Here is a 10,219-nt window from a genome sequence, read left to right as displayed (position 1 = left end):
AGGGGCAGGTGAGAGAGAGAGGAAGGAGAGGAGGGACAGGTGAGAGAGAGAGAGAAAGGAAGGAGACAAGGGAGGAGGTTAGGGAAGAACTGAAGGAGAGCCAGGCCAGGGTGAGGGGAAGACTCAGAAATCAAAATAATAAATTTTTCAATTTATAATGTTCTCTATTTCTTGCTTGGTCATACATTTCTCCCCTTTCCATAGATCTGATAGAGTTTTTCTTGATCTGTTAATTTATCTGTTGTGTTAGTCTTTATGTCTAAATCCTATCCCCATTTTGACCTTATTTTGGTATGGGGTGTGAGATGTGGGTCTCTTGCTTAGTTTTTCCCATGCTATTATCCAATTTTCCCAGCAATTTTTGTCAAAGAAGTTAATGTCTTTGGATTTTTTCAAACAGTAGAATACTGTAGTCATTTCCTATCCTAATCCACTCATCCATTACTCTTATTTCTTAACTAGTACCAGGCAGTTTTGATGACTGCCACTTTATAGTATAGTTTTAGAACTGGTGGAGCTAAACCATCTTCCTTTACCTTTTTTTTATCAATTCCCTTTGATATTCTTGACCTTTTGTTGTTCCAGATGAATTTTGTTACTATTTTTCCTAGCTCAGTAAAGTAGTTATTTGGTAGTGTGACATGGCACTGAATAAGTAATTTAATTTGTGTAGAATTGTCATTTTTTTTATCATATTTTATCATATTACCTCGATCTAACCGCGAGCAAATGACATTTTTCCAATTGTTTAGACCTGACTTATTTGGGTGAGGAGTGTTTTATAATTGTATTCATACAGTTTCTGGGTTTGTATTGGGAGGTAGATTCCCAAGTATTTAACGTTGTCTACAGTTATTTTAAATGGAATTTCTCTGTCTCTTGCTCTTGGGCTTTGTTGTTCCTAGATAAAAAAAAAACAAACAAACTGCTGATTTATGTGGGTTTATTTTATATCCTGCTACTTTGCTGAGTTTGTTAATTTTTTTAAATTTTTATTTAAGGCAGTGGGGTTAACTGACTTTCCCTAGGTCACACAGCTAGGCAATTACTAAGTGTCTTTGAACTCAAGTTCTCCTGACTCCAGAGCCTCTATCCACTTCACCACCTAGCTGCCCTGTCATTGTTTCAAGTAGTTTTTTAGATGATTTTGTTGGGTTCTCTAAGTATATCATATCATCTGCAAATAGTAAAAGCTTAAAAAGATTTAGCACTAATCAATGTTGCCGAAATTAGAAGGAAAGCAGAAAACTGGGAAACAATCTTCACAACTAGGAGTTCTGATAAAGGTCACATTTCTAAAATGTAAAATGAATTGCATCAAATATATAGTTACAAGTCATTCCCCAATTGATAAATGATCAAAGGGTATGAATAGACAGTTTTCAAATGAAGAAATTAAAGCTATATAAAATCATATGAAAAAATGCTCCAAATAATTATTGATTAGAGACATGCAAATTAAAACAACTATGAAGCACACCTATCAGCTTGGCTAAGATGACAAAAAATGGAAAATGGTCAATGTTGAAGAGGTTGTGGGAGGACTAGGACATTGATGGTGGAGTTGTGAATGAATCCAGCCATTCTGGAGAGCAATATGGAATTATGCCCAAAGATCAATAAAACTATTCATTTCCTTTGCCCCAGGAATTCCAATTCTAGGTCTATATCCAGAAGAAATCATAAAAAAATGGGGCAAATCCTACATGTTCCAAAATATTCATAGCAGCTCTTTTTGTAATGGCAAAGAACTGGAAATTGAGGGGATACCCATCAATTATGAATAGTTGAACAAGTTGTGGCATATAAATATTATAGAATATTGTTGTTCATGAGAAACCATAGATGGCCAGACTCTAGAGAAGCATGGAATGACTTACAAGATCTGATGCTGAGGGAAGAGAGCAGAACCAAGAGAACAAGGACACATTAACAACATTATGCTCCTCTCAACAGTTCAGAGAGCTGGGACAACCCTAGGAGACCAGCTGCGAACAGTGCTATTCCCATCCAGAGGAATAAAAACAAAAACAAAAACAAAAAAACCTTCAGAATCTGAACTCTACATTCACTTAAAAAAAATTCTCTTATGTACTTCTTTCCCTTAACCCTAATTCCTCCTACTGAAAATGACTAATCTGTAAACATGATTAACACAAATGTGTACAATAGAAGGAAATTCTGTAACTTAAAAATATACATATGCATATGGATGAGTGTTGAAAACACTTTCATAATATGCATTTGGAAAAATAAAGTATCAATTAAAAAAGTCTCAGAAATCAAGGGAATGGAGTTGTGTGAGAGGCAGATAGAATGCAGAACCAATAATCAGGAAAACCTGAGTTCAGATGCTGACTTAGATACTTAGACGTATATAACCTTGGACAAGTCTCGTCTCTCTCAGCACCATTTTTTTGTCTTTTTTTAGGATTTATTTATTTTGAATTTTACAATTTTCCCCCTACTCTTGCTTCCTTCCCCCCACCCCCCATAGAAGGCAGTCTGTTAATCTTTACATTGTTTCCATGCTATACATTGATCTGAGTTGAATGTGATGAGAGAGAAATCACATCCTTAAGAAAAATGAAGTATAAGAGATAGCAGAATTACATAAGATAATGTTTTTTTTTAAATTTCAGCACCATTTTTAAAATGGGGAATGACAATAAGCCCTTGTCACCCAGAATCAAGCATGATACTATATGTAAAGTACTTTGAAAACAAAGTGCTATACAAATATTATTAAGTGTACTCTTGCCATCTGACCACCAAGCTCTTTTTAGGAGGCCCTTTTATAATGTCCTTAGGCAGAACTGCAAGCTGTTGAGCCGGAGGGAAGGGAAGGAGGAATGCGGCCTCCCAAAACGTTCTGGTCAGGGTCATCCCTGTGTTCTAAGGGGCGAGGCAGTGAAGTAATGAACTGGACTGACTGGGACAGACAGGGTGTCTGGTCAGCCGAGGCAGAGGATCCGGGCTTCCTCCCGAGCGGGGAGTTTGGTCAGTTGGCTAGGAATCCACATGACACGTCATTGAGATGTTGCAGGGCTTCCCCAGCACCCCCACACCCTTCAATGTTTTTTAATTTAAAATTTAGAAAAAATCCATTTAAAATTGGCTTTTTTTCCCCTTCCTTCCCACCTCTCTCCTTCTAGGCCACTAAGAAAGGAAGGAAGGAAGGAAGGAAGGAAGGAAGGAAGGAAGGAAGGAAGGAAGGAAGGAAGGAAGGAAGGAAGGAAGGAAGGAAGACAACTTGTATAGTTCAGTAAAACAAATCTCTCCCCCCTCTTTGACAAGGTACAAAATGTATCCTAATCTGCATTCTGAGTCCATCACCTCTCTGTCAAGAAGTGGTGGCCTGTTTTATCCTGTATCTCCTGGGATGGTAGTTATTTCATCGATTCTAAAGTTTTTTGGTAATCCTTAACTCAAAGGTCCATGCCATGCAACTATCTCCATCACTTAGTAAGAGATAAAGCTATGGAGAACTAAAGAGAGGTCTTGATTTCAAGCTTTGAGAGAAGAGATATGGTTTCAAACTGGGAAAACACTGGGGAAAAAATGGACAGAAATTGGACCCAGTAACCTCTTATCATGTCCTTATCCCCAGCTTGATATAGAAAAAAAACTTAAGGAATATCCCTTTCAGTGAAATTTGATAGCCTTTCTTGGTTGAGCTGAGTTATTTCATTCATCTAGACAGACATAACTTACATGGACAAAACAACATAGCCAAACTCTCACATATCCATATATCTCAAAGTTGCTTGTTTTTACAATAGTGTGTGTGTATGTGTGTGTATATGCATATTTATACACATATAAATGTACACACATATTATGGATACACAAAAATGCAAACACACACATACACACTCTTCCTGATTCTGCTCAATTCATTTTGTATCATTTGATAAAAGTCCTATGAAATTCCTTGGAAACTGTCTCCTTCATTATTTCTTGGAAATTGTCCCCTTCCTCATTTCTCTTGCATAACAGTATTCCATTACTTCATATATTATAACTTATTCAATCATTGCTCAGTTGACGAGTATTACTTCTATTTATAATACTTTGCCAACTGCAAAAGAGCTACTACAGATATTTTTGAACATCTAGTCCTTTTCCTCTTTCTCATATCTTTTGGATACAGATTGGTATCCCTGGGTTGAAGTTTAATATTTAATAATTAAATTTTTAAATTTTAAAATATTTAAATATTTAAATAATAAAATATTTAAGATAATTTAAATTAAAAATTAAATTAAAAAATAATTAAATTAAATTAAAATAATTTAAAATAAAATATTTAAAATACAATTAATAATTAAAAGTTTAATAACTTTTAGGGTATGAGTCCCAATTATTTTCCCAAATGACTGGATCAGTTCACAATTCCACCAATAGTATATTGGTGTACTGTACCCATTTTCCCCATGACTCATCCAGTTTTTTGTCATTTTCCTTTTTGCTACCTTTGCCAACCTGTTGGAGATGAACAGAACCTCAGAATATTTTAAATTTGCATTTCTCTAATTATTAGTGATTTAAAGCATTTTTCATATGACTATTGATAACTTGGATTTCTTCCTCTGAAGACCACCATATTAAAGATTTCAACTGTTTATCATTTGGGGGAATGGTTCTTATTTTTGTGAATTTGAATTTTTCCTGGTATAGCTTAGAAATGAGACATGTATAAGAAAAACTCATGGCAAAGATACTTAGACTAGAGACTATTTGGGGCAACTAGGTGGTCGGTGAAGAGAGTGCTGGAGATCTAGAAACAGAAAGCAGGATGACCTTTGTAACCCTTTGGCAAGTCCCTTAACTCTGTTTACCTCAGTTTCTTCATTTGTAAAATGAGCTGGAGAAGAAAATGACAAATCACTCCAGTTTCCCTGCCAAGAAAAATCCCAAATTAGGTCACCACATTGTTGAAAACAACTGAACAATATAGATTAATGTGTCTCATTCTTTTCACTTGACTAATGATAAGGTCATATTTCTTCTACAGAGCTGTTGGGTTTAAAAAACTTTCCTTACTATTGTATGAGAAAACAGACTCAGAAAGGAGATTGCTCATGTCACAAGAGATGGAATACTAATTTAAAGTCTACTGCTGTCTTGAGAATACCAGGCTGCAGCTGTTATTTTCTCAAAGACCCCTTTGTGTTTATTTTGTTTTCTATACTGCCCCAAAGAAACAGTTTCTCAATATTCAAGTAGTAGAACTGATGTGATAACTGTTAAAATTATTTACCTGAAATATAAAGGAAATTGAGGATGGTTACATGAACCATCTAGAATTTAATATACATAACTAGTATTTGCATATCAGATCCAGGTCTCCTGACTCCTCAGAAGACAAGAGTCCAGAAGTGATATATAGAGCTGATTTTTAAATAGCAAAGAGGAATTTTTTTAAAAAAGAGCAACTTGTTTTGTCACCTAACTAGTTAACTTCTCCCTGGTTTTCTTAATCCTACACCTAAGTCCTTTCCTTCCTAGTGGTGCCTTTTGTAACCAGAAAGTATCCTGGGAAAGAGGGACTTGTGGTCAGTGGTTGGAGGAGTCTCCTCTCTCCATCTTCCCTAAAAGATTTCATAACTCGGTTTAGACTTGAGCTCAAGAAACAAAGAAGCTTATCCACTAAAGAAAAAGGAATTTAACTTCTAGTCAATCTTTCTCCAGCAGCCAGAAATGAGAACCCAGACTCTGGTCAACCCCCCACCTTTCTGTTAGAAAAGAAATCCCAGCCTTAAAAGAAAAATCAATCTGATAATCTTATGATTATTTTATTCTTCTAAATTATCTTCTTCTCTTTTCAATCAATCTATTCACTAAATCTGTAGGTAATCTAGACTGAAGAGCCTGTCTATTTATCTATCTCTATTGTCTAATCTGGTATTCTTTAATTTGGAATTAATATTTTTGATTAAAAAAATTAGTCTCTTAACCTTTAACTAATAGTTATAAATTTCAGTGTGTAAAAAATGTCAGTCTGCTATGTAAGACCTGTCCCCAGCATCCCCAATATTGACTTGACCTGTACCCATACTGCCCTGAAAATTCACCAATAAATTCCTTTACCTGATCAGCAAACCTCAAGATGTGAGATAATTTGAATGTGAAGAGAACAATCTTATTATTTGTAAACATTTATCAATAGGAATTTTAAACAAATAAGATAAGATATAAGATATGGGGGATCATATTGTAAAACCATGTCATCTATGTGAAATCTCATTGGTTACTTACTAGTTTTTATATTTCTTTATCCTTTTTGTATGAAGTGCACCCAAAATTTTGTATCAGCATTGGCATTTGTAAGGATGTCATCCACCCATGATTTTTGGTAAGATCCTACAGAATAAAATTTCATTTAAATATTTTATTTTGTTATTTCATTTTCAACCTAAGAAAATTATGTTTAACACTCTATATCTATATTTATTTCTATATATCTTGATCGACTTAGCTGTTTCCTATAATCAAACTAAAAATAAATCAAAGTAATCAATACTAATTGACTTCTTTTTTTATAACAGAAAGTAATTTGTTGCTCTCTTTCAGAGGCTATTGAAATTTAAGGATATTGCCAGAATTTTTACTTTAAGGCCTTTGACTTTATCTAGAAACAAAGTAGAAATGCTTTGCCTGGGAGTCCGAAAAAAGTTTGTTATTATTGTTCTTCTGTCTTTTCAGTTATGTCCAACTCTTCTTGACTCCATTTGGGGTTTTCTTTTCCCCCACTGGAAAATCCCAAAGGAACTGAGGTCCCCAGGCCCTGAACCTAAACTGAACTAGGAAACTTGAAAACTAAGAAACAACAGATTCTCATTAGATTAGTTCACATTCCCATGACCCTCCTGCATGTCTTTTAAAAAAAAAAGTTTTATTAATGCTATTTTCAATATGTTATTTCTGGACCTTATCCCCCACCCTCAACCAAATACTTGATTGTTTAAAAGGAAAGCAGTTAAGCAAAAATTCTCAATCCAATGACAAGGCCCCTGGGGGCCCTCGCTTCTCTGCCTTGTGTTCTCCAGGTCAATTTTAAATTGTGTGACCATTCAGAGTTGGGCTTCCTTTTATTGATCTCTTTATTTATTTACAATACTGTGGTCATTTTGCATATGTCCTGGCTCACATGAGGCCAGACCCCTATATTTTACATGCCTCAGGCTTCCTTGGAACTCTCAAGGAGTTGGGGAAATTTCCTTTCCCTGCCATCAGTTCAAGCAAGCTCCTATTTTAGGGGCCCCAGTGACTAACACCCCATTCCATTTAACTGTCTAACACATTAACTTTTACTTGCACAAAACCTTTTTTCCCCCTAGGATTTGTCTCACAGTTTAACTCAATTCCTACCAAGTTCAAGTCCAAACCCTAACTAGGCTCGAGTCCCAGGACACTGTTCTTCAGGGATGTGCTGCTGGGCCAGCTCAGCTGGATTTTTGAATCTTTCTAGTACCCTCTCCCTGGCCTTGGTTCCCTAGAATGGAGGGGGGGGAGATTGAGAAGGCCATAAACCCAGGTCCATTTCTTGGGGCCACATGACTTTAGAGTCTTTAGGAAGACCTCATGGGGGATAGGATGCAGCCCTTACACCCTTCTCTTTACTTTAAATGTTGGTGGAGTCCTTCACCTTCAAATCAAAGGGGGCCAATAGCCATTTGAGCATTTTTTTAAAAATGCAGGTCATTCAGACTATGTAACAAGGAAAATGGTTACTCTCAATGATGCAATGGATCAACAGAGAAGTCTGGTTCTCCAGCCTCCTAGAAACATCTTTAGCCATCTAGACCTGCACCAAGTCTTCATGATATATATATATATATATATATATATATATATATATATATATATATATATAACTATTTAGATTCCGTCTCTTTTCCTCTATAGAGTTCATGCTAATTACACAGAGAAACTGTGTATATAGACATACATCTATATATATATACTTACACATATGAATATATACAAACATGTATTGATATATATATGCATATATATGTATGCATGTATATATATATTTATATTTATGGCATATGATTGAAAGTTTGCATAGCGTGAGCTGCAAAAAAGAGTTTGCTGAATATGATGGTGGTAAAGATTACAGTAGTTTGGAAGTAGGAGTGAGGGTCTTCCTGGCTATGGTTAGGTATTTGAAATAGTTAAGAAGTACCCAGAAGAGTACAGAGGACAAAGTGTGAAATTCTAAACAAAGGAGGGGAAAATCACTCTCATTTTTTAATCTTCCAGACTTTTGGAATATTTAACATCTCCCTGTGTTAATAATTTCCTAAAGACAAACCAAAAACTAATTTGAAATTAAATAACTTTATCTTAAATAATGAGTGGACCAAACAACAAAAAATAGAGATAATAATTATATCCAAGAAAATGATACTAACGAGACATTTACCAAAATTTGTGGGATGCAGGTAAGGCAGTTTTGAGGGGAAATTTTATATCTCTAAATGCCTATATGAATAAAATAGAGAAAGAAGAGATCAATTAATTGGGCATGCAACTAAAAAGAACAAATTAAAGATCCCCAATTAAACACCAAATTAGAAATTCTGAAAATCAAGGGAGAGATTAATAAAATTGAAAGCAAGAAAACCATTGAGTTCATAAATAAAACTGAGTTGATTTTTATGAAAAATGCAATAAAATAGATAAATCTTTGGTTAATCTGATTAAAAAGAAAGAAGATAACAGTATCAAAAATGAAAAGAAAAGGGGTGGCTAGGTGGCATAGTGGATAAAGCACTGGCCCTAGAGTCAGGAGTACCTGGGTTCAAATCCGGTCTCAGACACTTAATAATTACCTAGCTGTGTGGCCTTGGGCAAGCCACTTAACTCCGTTTGCCTTGCAAAAATCTAAAAAAAAAAAAAATGAAAAGAAAGACTAACCACCAATTCAGAGGAAATTAAAGAGATAATTCAGAGCTACTTTGCTGAACTGTATGTCAACAAATTTGATAACAGTGAAATGAATGAATATTTACAAAAATACAAACTGCTCAGATTATCAGAAGAAGAAATAAATTACTTAACACCATTTCGGAAAAAGAAATTGAAGAAACCATCAATAAACTCCCCAAGAAGGTCCTGATGGATTTACAAGTGAATTCTACCAAACATTTAAAGAAAAATTAATTCCTATTCTCTATAAACTATTTAAAAAAATAGTTCTGCTAAACTCCTTTTATGACACTAATATGGTGCTGATATCCAAACTAAGAAGAACCAAAACAGATAAAGAAAATTATAGACCAATCTCCCTAAATCTTAAACAAATAGTAGCAAAATTTAGCAAAAAATAATAGCTTCCTAATGACATGAGAAGAGGAACTGATGCAATGGTGAAGGAAAGACTCCTAGGGCATCTGTAAATGTAAGAGGGAGTAAAAAGGGACTGACTGGTAGCAGAATTAGATGGGCCTCAATATGTTTGTGTGTGTGTGTGTGTGTGTGTGTGTGTGTATTATATGCAAGTAAAAGACCATGTGCCACATAGATGGGTACATAGTATTGAAAATTGCCACAAAATTCTTTCTCTACAAAGTTATGTACAAGTAAAATTTCAACCTGTATTCAAGCCAAATATTTCATCCTCTTTCTTGGACTTGTTTGAATTTCTGACCAAGCTTTTATTGCTCAATTCACTGATTCTTCACTATTTGTTATATTTATGCTGCTGGTACTTAATGACACTGACAGAGTCATTAGCTCTCACAAAGAGAATCTCATACAGTTGTTTCATTTTAAGGATAAAGAAACAGGAATAGAGAGAGAAATGATTTGACCAAGGCCAGTGCTAGGATCTGAATCCAGGTCCCCTGATGTGAGAGCTAGCATGTTTCTCCCCTATACCATATTGCCTTAAATCTCCTGCAACTTTGGGTCTGAATTATTTTACTTGAAAAATAAACAAAACAGATGCAAGCATATTCAAGAATAGTTTATGGCATCACATGGAAAAATGCTCTAAATTATTATTAGAAAAATTCAAATCAAAACAACTCTGTGGTACCACCTCACACCCATTAGATTGACCAATATGGCAAAAAAAAAGAAAATGATCAATGTTAGAAAGGATGGGGGGAAACTGGGATACTAATTCATTGTTGGTGGAGTTGTGAACTGACCCAGTCTTTCTGGAAAACAATTTGAAACTCCACTTAAGGAGCAATAAAACTGT

General features: G+C 34.9%; 1 long non-coding RNA gene across 1 annotated transcript; it reads right to left on the bottom strand.

Moving 5' to 3' along the window:
* Positions 1-4,841: 4,841 nt before the first annotated feature.
* LOC141494897 (uncharacterized) lies at positions 4,842-7,795 on the bottom strand. The gene is made up of 2 exons (XR_012470578.1): positions 6,262-7,795; positions 4,842-4,901 (listed from the first exon to the last, which is right to left on the bottom strand). It is a non-coding gene; the product is annotated as an uncharacterized LOC141494897 (long non-coding RNA).
* Positions 7,796-10,219: the final 2,424 nt, after the last annotated feature.

Source organism: Macrotis lagotis, chromosome 8, assembly GCF_037893015.1.
Source record: "Macrotis lagotis isolate mMagLag1 chromosome 8, bilby.v1.9.chrom.fasta, whole genome shotgun sequence".
Lineage (NCBI taxonomy): Eukaryota > Metazoa > Chordata > Mammalia > Peramelemorphia > Peramelidae > Macrotis > Macrotis lagotis.
Note: the sequence above shows the minus strand (reverse complement) of the source record. Positions and strands in the feature narration are given on the sequence as shown.